We start from the raw sequence: 13,719 nt of genomic DNA on the forward strand, positions 1-13,719 counted from the left end.
AAAGATCAACGTGGGAATAACAGGTGATTTTGTTCCGCTTAAAATAAATTTTATTAACGACGCTTTTAGACACAAACTTGCTTTTTCATGTTTTAAGAGTCGAGAAAAAGCTAAAGATGACTCTAGTCGCCTTCGATGTATTAACGAGCCCGAAGTGACAAATGCTCGGTTGGAATTTTTCAGTTATAGAGTTTGAAAAAGGCCAAAAGAAACTGCTCTGGAGATCTAGGCAGAGGTTGTGCCAAACCTTTCGCAAAACCACAGAATACGTTTTACGGTACGGGTGGTCGATCTTCGTGAATGCTGTGTTCACTGCATCGCGATCAGTAGGGCGGTCGACACGGCTTCCTATGGATAAAGGATAATTGCCTATAGGGGTCTCCCAATATATACTCGACGGTACGTGGGAGCACAAGTCCGTATTAGTGCCACCGACTCTCAGGAGGAATCACCCACCTTCGTAGAGATCGACAGTCACTATGTTTAACGACGCCGGAACACGTCTCTACCTAGACCTCTAAATGTTTGCGTTATGTTACAAAGCGTTGTTATGTAAATTGGATTTATTTTAATGTTGATCTTGCTTAGCAGTTTGCCTTTAAGGATCACCACGAGATGTATATATACAACTTCCTGAATGCAATCTAAGATGAGAAGCAAAACTTTTCAATCTTTCAACTTTGAAAACCTTAATCTACTGAGGGAAAAGAGGATATCAACTTTTCTCACAGATCATAGAACACACACTAAAATGCAAATTTTCCTAAATCGTCAAGCACACAGTCAAATGCAAAATGCACAATGCAGATATTTCTTTTCGTTATCCTTAATGTTGATGTAAGACAAAAAGGAAACTGTTGTATAACTTTGAATCTAATTTCGAGCGAAAGTAAACAAGCTTGTCCAAAATCAAAAGACACCTTAAGATCGACTTGTTTAGACACTGGAAATGTATAGATTCAAACCATAAAATGAAAAACAAACAAACTCAAACAGCCATGAACATTAACAAAACTAGCTCTTAAGATCACAACGACACTTTTACAGTTCAGGATCTAAGAGGCCACAGCTATACTGGTTCGCTTTTCACAATGGGAAACTGTAACTGAAGCAAGAAATACTGAAAGAACAATCACAGTTTCATCACACAACTGAGGCGGAATAATGTCAAGGAAAGTTGGTTTACAGCAAGTACAATGACAAGCAATCAGCAGCAAAATAACAGTGAAAACAGGGCTCAGACACAGTGGGAAACCTCAGGAAGACATAGCCTAACTGGATCAGCGCAGGCTCTGGTCTGTCAAATTGACTCTCAGCGCAGTTCCCGAAGGGAGTACCTGCGCTGGAATGCAGACTGCCTGTGGACAGCCTGCACTGAGACACGAGAGTTGCGTTTACAAGGATTTCCGGGTCATAAAAAGCTCAAAAATTCACTGTTTTTGCTGAAATAAAAAGCTATAGGTCAAGTACAAGCTAAGGGATGATCAAGAGGATGAAAATCTATCACAAAGAATACAAGAGTATTTTGTAGATCAGCTCTTCAAATCATGAATCTGCTCAGAAAATGAGCAAGAGTAGCAGCCCCTCTACTTCGCTTTTGATATAGTCAAAAGCTTTTCGATTCGGTACTCTTTGGTTCAGGAAATGAATAGCAAAGATACTACAAACACAAATCAAACGGATACGCTCCCCAGTGGAGTCGCCAGTTTGTTGTGGGGAAAAGTATCCGACTCGGAATGACCCTATCCCTACTCTAAGGGCGATAGTTCCTTAGCAACAACTGAAAGTAAAGCTTTGATATTTTCCTTTATGAAAGTATAGAGAAGGAAGAAAAGATTGACCAACCGATATCCTTCGCTTTTGTCGATCTTGTCTTCTCTCTTCGTCCCTTGCTCCCAGCTCCTTGTTCCCTTGCCGGCCCAGCTACACAAAGATCCTGCACAAACAAGAGAGGGAAACTACAAGAAACATGTACTCATAACTGATGCATGGATTAGAGTGAATCAGATATACAAGCAAATACAATACAACAATGCAATACAAGTATATAGGAGAACATTCAAAGCTTTATTGATAGAAGTAAAAGGTTATGAGAAGGTTACAACCATCAATGGCTCCAATCCAGCAGCACCTCCCCAGCAGCAAGAAATCTCCTCTTCACCTCTATAAAAGCAATCACCCAATAGCTCTAACTGTAAACCAACAGCACTTCCTTGCTTTGCACAAAATTCCAGCCTCCTTAGACCTCATAGAAGAGCTCTATATATAGGATAGAAGAAGAAAGGATGAGTCAGCTTGAGACTGACATAAAGCTGCCTTGTGTCCTTTCCCTCTTCAGTTAATCTTCAGTTCTTAAGTCCACTTGGAGATCCTTGCTTACACATGGAGATCAAGTACCTCTTACTCATCACAGGGCGAATCCCTTGAACCAAGTGTCAGTTTGGAAGCTTCCTGGGCAATTGACACCTTGCAGAATGACTGTGCCACTTGGCCAATCTCGCCCAGCACAGGTAGCCTTCATTGGAGTTGACTTTCAGCGCAGGTACAAGGAGGAGCAGTTGACATTCAGCGCAGTTGCTCAGTGGAGCAGCTGACATGATCCAAAAATAGCCTGTTTTTAAGTGTTTTCAGGTGGAGAACTGATGGGAAGTGCTGTGGCTTGCTGACCTTGTTCTTCTAGGGGTAAGAACAACATGTTTAGGGACTGAGGATCCCTGTAATTATTGACATTTCATGCTCCATGCTGCGAGGCACAAAAATGTCTATAACACTATTACCATGGGGATAAGGACTGTCTTGCAATCTTCCATCTGGAATTTCTTGAGCATTTCTTTGATGTACTTGGTTTGATATATGAATATTTCTTTATCCTGCTAAGAAATCTGAGGCCCTAAAAAGTATGTAAGTTTGCCAAGCATAGAAATTTCAAACTCACTTTGCATTTTTGTGGCAAAGTCTTTACTTAATCTATCATCACTGCTTCCAAAGATTATATCATCTGCATATACTTCGAAAATTGTTACGTTATCTCGATCCACTTTCACATAAATATTGTTGTGAACACTTCCTTTCTTGAATCCCTGTTCATGTAGATATATGTCAAGATGAACATACCAAGCCCTAGGAGATTTCTTGAGACTATATAGAGCCTTCTTTAATATGTAGACGTAGTCTTCTTTGTCTAAGAGAAGAAAACCTTCGGGCTATTCAATGTAAACTTCTTTCTCCAAATCACCATTTAGAAAAGATGGCTTGACATCCATTTGGTAGACCTTGATTTTTCTCAAGCAAGCATAAGCGAGAAACATCCTGATAGCTTCCATTCTAGAAACGGAAGCAAATATTTCTTCAAAATCAATTCCTTCAACCTATGCATATCCTTTGTAGACTAATATTTCCTTGTTCCTGGTAACTTGTAATCTTTCAACTATTTTTCTCCCCCTGAACCTGTAATGAAACTGCCATCTTTGTAGGTTTTAACCTCGTACAGAAATTACCTGATACGAATTCTAAAATACAGAAAATAAACAATGTGAGAGCATAACACATAAAACACATATACACAGAGATTTTCCCCTGGATCCCAAAACCGGGACTACCAGCTTGATTTTTCATCATGTTCCTTTCAATTTAACAATACATATTTATACATGCCGAAGCATCCAATACCATGGACTGAAAACCATCGCATCCAATACCATGGAGCGAAAACCATCGCGTCCAAAAAACATGTGTGAAAATCATGCACAAAACCATAGGTGGGTCCGCCCAGCCTAACATAGGGTCCAAAACCAAAATTTTCTGGGGCGCTGCCCCGGAGCCCATAAAGTGGGGTTACGGGTGCCCTTCAAACCCCCTGTTAAATGTGGAAATAATATAACACAACCCAACATTCTCCCACTTGTTTTTTTCTTTCCACAAGGGGCCACAAGAGAGCTTAGTCATTTTCCCAGCCCTGAAATGCCCATTATCTCTCTACACCAAGAGAACTTCTCAGAGCTCATAGATTTTGTCAATGCATCTACAGTATTCTTCGAAGTGTTCACCTTTACCAACAACACCTTTTTGTCTTCTATCATATCCCTCAAAAAGTGATACTGAACATCAATGTGCTTTGTCTTTGAATGATATACAGGGTTCTTTGCCAAGAAAATTTCACTTTGGCTGTCACAGTCTATCCTTATAGCTTCCTGTACTAACCCCATACTTGAACACAATCTCTGCAACCAAACTGCTTCCTTGCTTGCATGAGTGGCTACCATGTATTCTGCCTCTGGAGTTGATAGTGCCACTACAGATTGTTTCTTACTCATCCAACTGACTGCACCTCCAAATAGGTTAAACACATACCCACTTGTAGATCTTCTCTGATCCAGATCTCCAACCCAGTCTGGATCAAAAAAGCCACAAATATCCAACACTCTGTCCAATCCTGGTCTTCCTTGGTGGCACAAACCATAATCACTAGTGTCACGCAAATACCTGAAAACCCGCTTCATTGTTGCCCAATTCTCCTTTCCTAGTTTTGACATAAACCTGCTCAATAATCCCACTGCATCTGCAATGTCTAGTCTAGTACAGACCATTTCATACATCAGGCTACCGATTGCACTTGCATATGGAACACGGGACATGTCCTCTTCCTCTTCTTGTGTCTTGGGACATTGTTCAGCAGATAACCTCTCACCTACCAGAATAGGAACCTTCACCGGATTACTATCCTGCATATTAAACCTCTGCAGTATTGTCTCAACATACTTCCTTTGGTTTAACCAAAGCTTCCTCTTTGCCCACTCTTTTTTAATTTCCATGCCCAAAATATAGTTTGCAACACCAAGATCTTTCATGTCAAATTTGGAGGATAATTGGGTCTTCAAATCCTGGATAATTTCCTTGTCATTTCCAACCAGCAACATATCATCCACATACAAGACTAGATAAATAACACGGTCACCAATTAATTTAAAATACACACAATGATCTTCTTTGCTTCTGGTGAAGCCAAGTCCCCATATAAATGTATCAAATTTCTAATACCACATCCTTGGTGACTATTTTAACCCATACAGAGACTTCTTTAACTTGCATACCAATTCTTTCTTACCCTTCACTGCAAAGCCTTCAGGTTGCTTCATGTATCTTCACATCCATATGTTCTACCTCAAAATCAAAAGCAGCAGCAACAGATAAAAGTAATCTAATAGAAGTTACCTTGGCAACAGGAGAAAAAATATCACCAAAATCAATTCCCAACACCTGGGAATAACCTTTTGCTACCAACCGAGCTTTATATTTCTCCACTTTTCCTTCTGAATTTGTCTTCTTTTTGAACACCCATTTGCTATGAATGGGTTTCCTTCCAGCTAGAAACTCCACCATATCCCAAGCCTCATTTTTGTGCAAAGATGCCCTTTCATCAACCATGGCCTCTTTCCAGAGTCTTCCATCCTCTAAATCTATTGCTTCCTTCACAGTTCTGGGATCATCATCAGTAATAGATAAAGCAAAATTTGAACAGAAAGCAAATGGACTATACCTTTCAAGTTGTATTCTTTCTCAAACTGATCTTCTCATAGCCAGAGTTTGTGGCTCTTCATCTTCTGATTCCTCCTCTGTTGTAGAGTCTAATTCTTCCTCCTTTAGCTCAAACTCTATCTTCTCATGTTCCTTTTGTTGGAATTCATGTTTAATAACATCTTTCACCTCTTTGAACACCATATCTCGGCTATACACAACCTTTTGTGTGACTAGGTTCCAAAGCTTATAACCCTTTAAAACATCCTTATACCAAATAAAGATGCACTTTTCAGATTTATTATCGAACTTGGCTCATTTCTCCTTTGGAACATGTACATATGCATCACATCCAAATACTCTCAGATGTGAAAGGGGGGGCTTCTTACCAATCCATACCTCGTGTGAAGTATTATCCTCCAATGCTGATGAAGGTGACCTGTTGACCAAGTAACATGCAGTATCCACGGCCTCTGCCCAGAATTCCTGTCCTAACCCGGCACCACTAAGCATGCTTCTTGCCCTTTCCATCAACGTCTCATTCATTCTTTCTGCAACTCCATTTTGTTGAGGTGTATATGGAGTAGTATTTTTCCATGCTATACCACACATCTTACAGAATTCTTCAAATTCCTTACTACAAAACTCTTCACCGTTATATATCCTCAGCACCTTTATCTTCTTCTCTATCTGGTTTTCCACTAGAGCCTTAAATTCTTTAAACCTGTTAAAGACTTCAGATTTCTTCTTAAGGAAATATATCCATGTATTCCTTGAGAAGTAATCATAAATGATACATAGTACAAATAATTACCTAGTGATGGAACCTTCATAGGTCTAAACACATCACTGTGCATAAGTTCTAATATCTATTTTGCCCTCTTACTACCAAAGGGGAAACTCACCCGATTCTGCTTCCCATATACACAATTTTCACAGAAATCAAAATCCAGAGAGCTATTACTCATACCTTCTACCATACCTTTACCATGAAGTATCTTAAGGCCCTTTTCTCCAATATGTCCAAGTCTTTGATGCCATAGCATGGTCTTCTCTCGAGAGACCACTAGATTTTCTGCTCCACTTTTAGGAACCACAGAACTATTGCACCCATCAATAATAGTGCTACCTTGCAACTTGTCCAGAGTTCCAATCCGACCTCCCTACATCAATACCAGTGCTCCCTGAACCATCTTGCAGGTATCCTTCTCGAACATTATTTTTACACCTGCATCATCCAGCTTGCTAACAGAAATCAGATTTCTGGCTAATGCAGGAATATGTAGAACACCTGGAAGCATTCTAACCCTTCCACCTTACAACTTCAACTTTACTTTTCTACAACCAACAATTCTAGCCTTCTTGTCATCCCCCAAGAAGACATCACCACCATCATATTTCTCATACTCACAGAACCACTCTCTACGGGGAGTGAAGTGAAAGGACGCACTTGAGTCAATCAACCATGCCTCATGACCTACATGTGTACTTGAAGAAGCCAAGTACACATCCCCACCTTCATCTGAGGTGGTTTTCGCCTCTGCAGAAGGAGCCTCATCGGATCCCTTTCCTTTGTTAGGAGCTTTAGATTTACATTCCCTTTTGTAGTGCCCTTCCTTTCCACATTTCCAGTACACCACCTTTACAGGTTTTCCTAGAGATTTAGATTTCCCTTTAGATTTAGATCTCCCACTCAATGACTTATTTTTGTTTCTGTTCTGGGTCCGCCCTCGTACAGACAAGGCATCACCATTTTGGCTCTCCATATTTTTCCGTCTCATCTCCTCCGTCAACAAGGCTGAGACTATTTCATCAAATGTTGAGAATGCAACAAGATGATGGAGCTTAGTGGAAAGAAGTCGCCTTCACTAAGTGGGCCCGCAGGCTATTTTTGGTGCAAAGTCTATTTTTAGACATATGGATCATGGTCTATGAGTTGCAGGATGCTATTTGTGGATGATTGGTCATGTTGGTAAAAATAGATGGAATTCTATTTTAGACATATGGGCGGATTCTATTTTTAGACTGCCAAGCTAAAAATAGAACAATCGAATATTATTAGCTCATAATAATATTTGGACTATAAACATTATCTTATCCTCTTGGAGCACTTCAGTTTGAGCTACAGATGTGGCACATGCAGTTGTTAGAAGGAAATATGCTTTTCTTGTGAGTCAGTTGAGCTATTGCATGGTGGAATTCAGTTAGAACTCAAGTGGTTCAGTTTTGGTGGAGTTGATTGAGGAGTGGATGGAGTTGTGTTCAGTTTGACTTGGTTGAACTAGTTGTATTTAGTTTAACTGCAAATACACTAGTGATGAGTGATGTGAATTAATTTTAAAATTAATTCACTAATTATTCACTCATAAAGCAACTAAAGAATACATCAGTTAACTCAGTGCATGGACAGTTCAGTGGAGACAAGTGTTAGAGGTTGAGATTGCTATCAGTTGTGACTATAGTTGTGCATGAGATCTTGCACAATCAATAGATTGAGTAATGTGAATGAGGATTGCATGGTTCAGCCAAGGAAATACGAGTTTGCTTTAGCCATTCATCATTATTCTCATGCAGGATTGCACAGTGGAGGCAGGCAAAGCAGTGGAGGAGATTTGAACCTGTGATTGATTCAGATCTGAGCTAGTTTTGTGTGTAACAGGTGGAGATAGTACTGAGTACCTGTGAGGAGTATTGTACTATTTATTGTTACATGTTCTCAATCATTATAATATACAGATAGTGTGGGGTTTTCAGTTGTATTCTTTCCCTGGGTTACATACTGTGTTAATGTGTGCATGCGATTGATGTTTCATTGTTTTGAATGCCGCTAAATTGATGATCAACATAGAGGAGGTTATGTATTATGCATGTATTCCGTAATAGTATATAATCAGGATAATCTCTATGAATAAGTGTCATCTTATTCAAAATTTCTACATGGTATCAGAGCAGTTGATCATCAGATCTATTATTCAGAAAGTGTTTACATTTTATTTCTTCAGGCAGAGTCTGTAATCGGGCCAGGTAGACTCTGAATTCATCCTTCCTTTGGAAGGTGAGATATTCGGTAAAATCCCATACAATCAATCTTTGTACGAGAAATAATTTGTTCTCACGAATTTTAGATCAGAGGTGGTTGAGTTTTGAGCTGGTGGAATTCGAATTTGCAGCAGTGTTTTCTTGGTGTCAAAGTTGAAATGTCTTTCAACGGATTGCGATTGGAGTATGCTCTTGAGGGCAGCTCGAATTATATTGCATGGAAAGACAGGATGGAGGTGGTGTTAAATGATAATGGGCTAAAGGAGTTCATAGAGTTGAGGTCCCAAAGCCTACTGATATTGTGCAAGTAGAGGCTTGGCAAAAGAAGACAGCAAAGTGTCGAAGGATTCTGTTGGAGGGCGTGAAGGATCACATTATGTCCAGCCTGCATGGAAAGGCTTCTCCATACTTGATGTGGAAAGTGTTGACAGATCTATTCCAAAGCAAGAGCGATCATAGGAAGCTGACGCTCAAGGATAAACTCAGAAACATTAAGTGTGAGAAAGGAGACAATATGCCCAAGTATCTCACGAAGTTCACTCAATGCAGGGATGAGCTGGGAAGTGTGGGGGTGACTGCCAATGATGAGGACTTGGTGAGCTTGGCTCTCCTTGGTCTTCTGAAGAGTTGGCATTCCTATCAGGGGTCTACCAATGGTCGGGAGAAATTTCCAGGATGGGAGAGACTTTGGTCAGATCTTGTGCAGGAGGAGATCAAGCGGAATACCAGGGACGGATCTTCATCAAAGGCACCTAATGAAGAAAATTGTGCTTTGGCTACCAAAGCAAAGAAGGGAAAGAACAAGAAAGATTCTCATTCTGGTGTGAAAGGTAAGAAGCAGGACATGTCCAAGGTGAAGTGCTTTCACTGTCACTAGCATGGACACTATGCCACTAATTGTCCGCAGAAGAAGAAAAATAAGCAAGTTGTTGGATCTGCAGTAGGAGAGGCCTTAGCCTCGCAGTTTGAGATTGATTTTTCATTGATCGCATGCTTGGTATCAAGTGTGATGGGATTGGTATGGTTCTTGGATAGTGGTGTGTCTTTTCACATGACAGGAGATCAAGATTTGTTTTCTGATTTGGAGGAGAAAGATCTTGGAGTGCACATTGAGATGGGCGATGATGGTAGATACAGTGCGACTGGTATCGGTACCATTTCCTTTGAGAGGGAGTCTGGTAAACCCTTCATATTGAAGGAAGTGATGCATGTTCTAGGATTGAAGAAGAATCTTATCTATGTGGCGATGTTAGAAGACAAGGGATTTGATGTTGTTTTTAGTGAGGGAAAGTCTTTCCTGCGCAGTAATACAACTGAAGAAACCTGGAAGATAGGGGTTCGAGTCAGGAACCTTTATCAGTTGCATGTAGATGGTTGCGCAGCAATGGCATGCAAGGCACAAGGATTGGTGAGCCGGGATGATGGCGAGTTGTGGCACAGGAGATTGGGCCACCTTCACCATGGAGCCTTGAAGATACTGCAGCAGATCACTACTGGGCTTCCTAAAGGCACTCTTGCACAGTCAGATCAGTGCAAGGGGTGTATTTTGGGAAAATTTGTGAAAGCCACCTTTCACGAGAAGGATAGTCGCACCACGACAATCCTTGAGAGAATTCACACAGACATGTGTGGACCTTTCTCAGTAGCTTCGACAACAAATCACATGTACTATGTGATCTTTGTTGATGATTTCTCTCGAAAGTGATGGATCTTCTTCATGCAGAAGAAGAGTGAGACATACTCAAAGTTCTATGAGTTCAAAGCATTGGTCGAGAAGGAGTCGGGGAAGAAGATGAAGGCTCTTAGGAGTGACAATGGTGGTGAATACATCTCTGGCGAGTTCAAGGATTTCTATAGCACAGAAGGGATTCGAAGAGAGCTCATAGCTTCCCATAACCCACAGCAGAACAGGGTTGCTAAGCGGAAGAACAGAATGATCATGGGTGCTGCATGGGCGATGTTGTATGATCAGGGCCTACCCCTTCACTTGTGGGCTGAAGCATGCAATACTGTAGTATATGTGCAGAACTGTTGTCCTCACAAGATACTTGGCATGAGTACACCCGAGGAGGCTTATTCTAGTAAGAGGCCTGATCTTTCTCATTTGAGGATTTTTGGTTCTAGCGTTTACATGCATGTGACGAAGGATGCCAGGAAGAAGCTGGAGTCGACCGCAGAGGTTGCGATATTTGTGGGGTACATTGATATGCCCCAAAACTATCATGTGTATTTGCCAGACAGTCGCAAGACTGTTGTGCGACGGGATATAAAATTTCAGGAGGAGAAAGCCATGAAGTGTTCGCTTGAGAGGGAGACACACTTTCATGCAGATGAGGAGCTATTAGTTCCTAAGGATGACCTCCAGGACGTGGATCAGCCACACGATGAAGTTCATGGAGTGGAAGAGACCACTCATGCAGTGCCAACCATCAGAGGGCGAAAGCGCTTGACAGAAGCTGAGCGATTGGCTCAACATGCAGAGAAGGTTGTAGGACCACCTACAGCTCAACGTAGACAGAGATAGTCACCAGATCGGTACACTAGATACATGGCTCTTGTGAGAAAATGTGTTGTGACTGAGCCATCCTCTTTCGAGGAAGCTGTGGAGGATCCCGCATGGCTAGATGCCATGGTGGAACAGTATGATTCAATTGTCAGAAACAGTGCATGGGAGATTGTCCCAAGACCGGAAGGGATATCAGTGGTGGGTTTGAGATGGATCTACAAAGTGAAGCAGGCAGCTAACGGGAGTGTGGAGAAGTACAAGGCAAGATTTGTTGCCCGAGGCTTTTCACAGATAGAGGGGATCAATTATGAGGAGTGTTACAGGGAAAAGTGTCTATATAGAACTGCTCTATCCCACTAAGGTGTGACAGCTACCTTAGAAACTAACAGAGTAAAGCTACTTATGTTTTTCCTTTATGAATTATAGATAGAGAGGAACAGAAAGACCAACCTCTATCTTGCGCTAATCCCTTGATTCGATCCCTCTCTTCTTTGATAGTCCTCAGCTACCTGCTCCCTTGCACGCCCAGCTTCACAAAGTACCTGTAAGATCACAGAAGCATAGCACTATACAAATACATGGATCTATAATCATAAACAATCTAGGATCAGATGTAAATTGACCATACAAATGTAACAAGCATCAATGATACAAAAGCGAGGAAAACTCAAATAGCTTTTATTGATAAACAAGAAAAGAGCCAGGAGGAGTTACAACCACTTGTTCCGACCCAGCATCAACCTCCCAGCAAAGAAGCCCCTCTTCACCTCAAACAAATCTTAGATCACCCAACAATCTGATGTTTGTCTCTAGAAACCAACAGCAATTCCTTACAATATGCAAAATTCCAGCCTCTGGATCTCTAGGATGAGGGATCCATATATAGATATCTGTAAGGGGGATGAGTCAGCCTGTGATTTGATTAGTGTCTTCTCTCTGATAGTTCTTGCTTCCACTTGGAGACTGAGGGCCTCTTACTCATCCTTGGTCGAATTCAGTGAGGCAAGTGTCACAGGAGAAGATTCTGGAAGCTTCCATTGCCTCTCCACCTCGCGGAATGACACTGCCATTTGTCATTTCTCGCCCATCGCACCCCACAGAAGGGACCTTTGAAATGAAACGCACCCTCACAGTGTATTTTGGTGAGATCCAACGCACTTAGCCAGTGGAGCAGCTACAATGATCCTATTTTGACCAATTCTGAGCAGTTTCTCATGGAGAACTTCTGGGAGAAGCTGTAATCTGTTGACCTTGTTCCTTTAGGGGTTAGAACAACACTTTTAGGGACTTAGGAGCCCTTGGTTTATGGACATTTCATGCTTGGGGTTGTAAGGCCCAAAATTTTCTATAATAGTTGCCCCCTAAAGTATGAGGCCGTTAATCTTTTGGTGTCGGGTGAAATGCTTTATTATGAGGATCTGAAGTTCTTTCAATGTTGGGAGGAGACCTGTAATAAGATACAATACAATACATTATCTTCATACTATTTTCATGATCTAGATGAGGCGAGCATTCCCATGCTCAACTTTATAAATTCATTTTAATGTACATAGGACAGACAATCGTCTGAGTGTAGAGTGATGATTCTGATAGAGCCATCATCCTTTTGAGTGGATGATTATCTGTGTAGAAATGATGTACATTTAATGTCTTTATTTCCCAATATATATCGCAGCCCGGATGGATGAAACTAGATCTGGGGTCTTCAATCTCGTCCGATCTTCACTCAAAGTACATGTCGATCCATGTGAGAAATGTTCTGAAGTCGAACATGGAAAGACATCGCTTGATTACCAGTCAATGATGTAAACTATTAACAAGCGCGAGAGGAATCACTGATAATGATAATTATCCTCAAGGTACTGCAGTACAATTCACGTGGTGTGAATAAAGGACTTGGCGTCGAACACCACGAAAAATCTTTCGGTCGAAGGCCATTGATGTAAACCTATCGCCGGAAGTGAGAAACTTGCCATTGAGGCATGCAAGCTTCAAAGTACTGAATGGGGTGTTCCTAGATCAACTTCTTGGATAATGAGCTGATGTCGAAAAGAAGTGATCCGTCACAGGAGGGCCTTAATGAATCCCACATCAATGACACGGAACGGAGTAAATGATTTTAATGGAGGTGAAAACAATCTGGTGATATAAGGTTTAGGGTGGCGGTCATGAAAGAATGGAGTATAATGTGTTAACACCCAGGTTGTTCCCTTTGACTCTAAGGGAATACGGCCGGGTTAACCACTAACCAATCTTTGGATTACAGCTTCTAGCCAAACTGTAATTAGAGAGGGCTCTCTCTTTATGATTTATCTTTGTTCTTAAAATAATTTTAGGCTAGCTATGAGTTCAGATTTGTTTAAGGTTTTAGTTGGGTGATAATTTCAGTCAAGGTTCTTATGCATGTTCCAAAGTGTTCTAGTCCATTGGGCTATGGAGTCAGTGGTCCTTAGGTCTTTGATATGCTGTTTTGATACTGTAATGATGCTACAGAGCCAGATTAGTGTCTGAGAACAACGTTTATATTTAGTGATTGAGTGGAGTGTATCCAGTTAATGCAAGGCAATGAAGAATCTTGCAGTGAACTGCTGAAGAAAAACAATGGGAATATTGTCCTAAAAGCAATTAAGAATTTCTAGGCAATATTCATACATTTTAGA

Source organism: Pinus tabuliformis, chromosome 1_2 (assembly GCF_031772625.1).
Source record: "Pinus tabuliformis cultivar Carrire ecotype Pingquan chromosome 1_2, CPIR1, whole genome shotgun sequence".
NCBI classification, from domain to species: domain Eukaryota; kingdom Viridiplantae; phylum Streptophyta; class Pinopsida; order Pinales; family Pinaceae; genus Pinus; species Pinus tabuliformis.